The sequence below is a fragment of the Macaca mulatta genome, chromosome 18, assembly GCF_049350105.2.
Source record: "Macaca mulatta isolate MMU2019108-1 chromosome 18, T2T-MMU8v2.0, whole genome shotgun sequence".
Taxonomy (NCBI): Eukaryota; Metazoa; Chordata; class Mammalia; order Primates; family Cercopithecidae; genus Macaca; species Macaca mulatta.
The window spans coordinates 11395298-11400348 of NC_133423.1; the positions used below are offsets into that span (position 1 = coordinate 11395298).

Here is a 5051-nt window from a genome sequence, read left to right on the forward strand (position 1 = left end):
GTACTCCTTGACTGCAGGAGGCTGGAAGACATCCTCGTAATTCCACTCAGAACATTTACCTCAAGAAGCCTTTTTCCAGTTTCCAACTCATGAATAAAGAGAATATTTTGTTAATTCTATTCCGAAAAACTTTTTTGCAACTTGTTTTATTTACAATGCCAACTTTCAAAAGGTCACTAAAGTTAACTGGACAATAAACTAGGCAGAAATTTCTTTACAAAAAAGAGGGAAAGCCCAAAATGCCACTTATAGAGAACCCACAGTTCAGTTTTATTCCGAGCAAAGAAAAAAGAAACTTTCGATCATACTAGAAGAAACTCAGCCATAGGTTTGGAATCTATACTCAAACTACACATGCAATGAGGACAATATTCTGCTAATACAATTGACTTGCTGCTGCATTTGTCTACTGTTTGTCTAATATTAACAATTATAAACAGAGCAGTGCAACTAGTATTTGGAACAATCCTTACAGTGTTATAGTGTCAGGCACAACATTTCACTTCTCTTCACACCACTGGTTCTCTTTGCGTACCTGGGCTTCCTCCTCTTCAGTAAACTCATTTTTGATATTGAAGGTCTTGCGAATCTCCTCAGGAGTCTTCCCCTTGATCATATTGGCAACAGTCTTGCATGTAACATCAAGCAAACCTTTGATGTCTAAGTAGTTTGCAGCCAGAATGAGTTCAAAAAGTGTTCCTTGGTCAACTTTCAGGAATTCTTGGTCCCAAACAGGGATATCGTCTGTTCGCTTTTCTTTGTTCTCATCATCTTCAGGAGGAGGAGGGTCATCCTTGTGGTGGGTGCACCACTGAATGACCTTTTTTAATATTGCTGCATTCACATTTGGTAGAGGAACTGGGTCATCATCTCCTTCATCATCCATTCCCAAATCTTCCAACATGGTCTTAATAGTCACAGATTGTTTGGCAATTTCCACATCAACTTCAAATATCTCTCCATCAGAACTCTGCAACTTAATTGAAGGCATGGTGTTCGGTGTTAAGGAGACTGCCGGCGGGAGGCTGACGAGAGCTAGGAGACGTCAGCGGAGGAACAGAAAAGCGGAGGACGAAGCCACTACCAAAAACTTCTTAATATATAACTTAAATAAATACATTTTCATCTGGAAAGCAACTAAAATGGAGTTATTTTAGTCTTCATTTTCAAATGAGACCCAGAATATAGATTCTACATTTCAAAGGGAGATTCAAGACCTCTTGTTAAGTCTTAGTAAAACTTACAAATGTGTCGACTTACCAAAGAGGATGGAAAGGCTAACCATGGAAAGAGCTTCAATGGGACAACCTACATAGTTTGATACTTGTTTCCTAGAGTTTCCAAAACGTAATCAACCAATATTCAACTCACACCTGAGAAACAGACACATACGTTGGCTGACTAATGTGATCACGGGAAAAGGAGAGACGTTACAGGTGTGCAGTTTCTGACTATGTCGAGTCAAAGGTCCTGTGAGTGCCTCCCATGGGCATTGAGGGAGGGGAAGCCAGCGTGGAGTTGCCATAGATCCTGTCTAGGATGGCATCTGAGAGAGCAATGAGAAGTGCAATAGACATGAGAAAGAGAAACAGAAGGGGAAGCAGCAGCACCTGAACATGTACTGCCAGAATCTTCCATCCTCCACCACAAAAGAGTGACAGAGGGAAGAAGTGTGCAGATTTCCAGCTCCCCAGCAAACCGGCTCAGCAGAGAAAGGGACAGCTGTAAAGAACTGCCAAACACAAGAAGGGGATAAGCAAGAGTGCTGCTCTCATTCCTTACAACCTGAAATCCAGAGGGTTCAGAAACCACAGTCAGCGAGGCAGAATGGAAGCATCAGGTGGGGAAAGAGAGAAGAGCTTCAGGCCTTTACCATGATTGGCTCATAGCAAAACAGGACTGGAATGTGGTTAACTTCGAATGGAGTTGGAAGATTTATGAATAACTGGAATCGGAAATATTCACCTGAGTCAGTTTTTGTGACTAGAAACAATGAAGTTCTTCTTATGTGAAAGTGTTACTGGGAGGGAGTCCAAGTTCTTGGCGTTTTGAAGAACAAATAAGACAAAACACACAAACAAAGCAACAAAAAGAAAGCACAGATTTATTGAAACGAAAGTACACTCCACAGAGCGGGAGCTAACTGAGCAATAGGCTCAAGAGTGCTGGTTACAGAATTTTCTGGAGTTTAAATACACCCTAGAGGTTTCCCATTGCTTACTTTGTGTATACCCTGTGTAAATGAAGTAGTGGCCTGCGATCAGTCTGATTAGTTGTGGAAAGTGACCAATCAGAGGTTGAAGTGAAGTTACAAAGTTGTACTCCTATGCCAATGAAGACTTGGCTTATGACCAGGCTGATTGGTTGTGGGAGGGGAGGGGACCAATCAGAGGATCTTTCAATTTTTCTTCTGCTACAGCAGAAAAAATCAGGGGGGATTGCAAATGGAGTAGCCTCTGGTCCTTTTGTTACTTGGGCTTGGGAAGTTGAGGTTTTCCTTTTGATTTAGTTCTAGGAAGTTAGCCTGAATTGGTCTTAGGTTCCCTGTCTCCAGGGCCTATTCTCCTGCCTCAAAAGGAGCTTGAGGAATCACAGAGAACTATTTTACTCTATGAGGACTTTTTCTTTAACCTAATGGAGAACATTCGGAGGTGAACAAAATGAAAGAATTAGCACATTAAGAAAAAATGAGTAAGTCAATAAAACAAACAAAAAGCACTTTTTCTGCGTCTAGGACACCAATAGACACATTAGTTGTATAGTTCCCTTTCTCCTAGACTCTCTACGTCTTCATAGTGACCTCTCAATTATAACCCATACTTACAAAATTATTACTTTACATGTTATTTTACTGAAAATGTCTTGAGTCTGGGCACTGTTTCTTATTTTAGTAAAAAAAATGCATCTAAATACTATCAAATTCTGTATTTAGAAGAAACTTATGAAGATTAAAATGTCTATAGTTCCATATGGCTTTTCATCCATTCACATGCCCATCCTTGATATAAAGTTGTCATGACTGTCATTTATGCCTCTAAAGTTTCTTTATTATGAGACATATAAACTATTTATAATTATAGATAAAATGTACGTGACACAAAATTCTGTGAGAAATCACATGTTGAAAATTGTTTTATTAAAAATCACTTGAATTTTATCTGATTATATTACTCAAATTTATATTTACTTAGATATGACAATGAAGTGTTAAAGTACACACACACATATATATGTGTATATATATATATAGCTAAATTAAGAGTGTCACCTCCATACAGGTAAACAAAATATGCGTGAAGTAAATAAAATTTCTGACAACAGTAGACAGATAATTCTGCGAAGTCAGTCATATGCTGTACACATTTCCCATTGGGATCACCAGTTTCCTTTTATTTCCTGTTTGGAAATTTTTCTCTTTATACATTTATGTATTTTTAATTAGTTTTAAATACAAATTAAAATTGTATGTATTTATTGTGTACAACATGATATTTTGAAATATGTATACTTCATGGAATGGCTAAATTAACCTAGTTAACAGATGCATTACCTCACATACTTCTCATTTTTTGTGGTGAAAAGACTTAAAATCTATTCACTTAGCAACTTAGCAATGTTCAAGAATACAATACATTTCTCTTGAATTACTCCTCTTATAGAAGTAAAATTTTGTATAATTTGACCAATATCTCCCTCCTCACACCTTCCAGATCCTGGTACCATTATATTATCTACGTCTATGATTTCATCTTTTTTAGATTGCACATGTAAGTGAGATCAAATGGTATTTGTCTTTCTATGTGGGGCTTATTTCACATAATATAATGTCCTCCAGATTCATGCATATTGCCACAAATAACAGGACTTCCTTCTTTTTTCACTGTTTTATAAAAATTATTTTTAAAAATTGTGTGGGTACATGGTAGGTATATATATTTATGATGTGCATGAGATGTTTTGATACAGGCATGCAATGTAAAATAAGCACGTCATGGAGAATGGGGTATCTATCCCCTCAGGCATCTATCCTTTGAGTTACAAACAGTTACATTATTTATTTTAAAATACATGATTATGTTGTTATTCTTGTACAGGTTGAATAGTATTCTGTTGTTTATATATACTACATTTTTAAAAAATTCATTTTCTGTTGGCAGACACTTAGGTTTATACTATATTTTGGCTATTGTAAATAATGCAGCAGTGAAGATGGGAGTGCAGATATTAGTATCTCTTTGACATACTAATTTCCTTTTCCTTTAATATATACCCAGTAGTGGGATTGCTGGATCACACAGCAGTCCAATTTTTAACTTTTTTAGTAACCTCAATACTGTTTTCCATAATGTCTGTACATTCCCAGCAACTGTGAGCAAGGGCTCCCTCTTCTCCACGTCTCTCCAACACTTGCTATTTTGTCTTTTGGATAGTAAACATTCTAATAGGTTTGAGGTGATATCTCATTGTGGTTTTTATTTGCATTTCTCTGATAATTAACATATATTAAGCATTTTTTCTCCTGTTGCTTATTTGTATACTTTTTGTGAAAAATGTCTATTCAGTTCATTTGCCTGTTTTTAATTAGGTTATTTGTATTCTTACTATCGAGTCATTTAAATTTCTAATATATTTCAGATATTAATTTCAGATATACAGTTTGTAAGTATTGTCTCCTATTCTGTAGGTTGCCTCTACACCTTGTTGGTTATTTTCTTGGCTGTGCATAAGCTTTTTAGGTTGATAAAATCCCATATATATATATATATTTTTTTTTTCTGCCAATGCTTTTGTGGTTTTATCAAAAAATTTATTGCCCAGACCAATGCTGTAGAGTTTTGTTTCCTATATTCTTAGAGTAGTTTTTACAGTTTCAGGTCATACATGTAAGTCTTTAATCCATTATGAGTTGATTTTTTTATATGGTGTGAAATAAGGTATAATTATATTTTTCTTTATGTGGATATTTGGTTGTGTCAACACTGTTTATTAGAGATACTGTCCTTTCCCCACTGTATGTTCTTGGCACTTTTGTCAAAAATCAATTAACTGTA

At 36.1% G+C, this 5051-nt stretch overlaps 1 pseudogene; it reads right to left on the reverse strand.

Annotated features, from left to right (window-relative positions):
- Positions 1-240: 240 nt before the first annotated feature.
- LOC703550 (s-phase kinase-associated protein 1-like) lies at positions 241-1084 on the reverse strand (annotated as a pseudogene).
- Positions 1085-5051: the final 3967 nt, after the last annotated feature.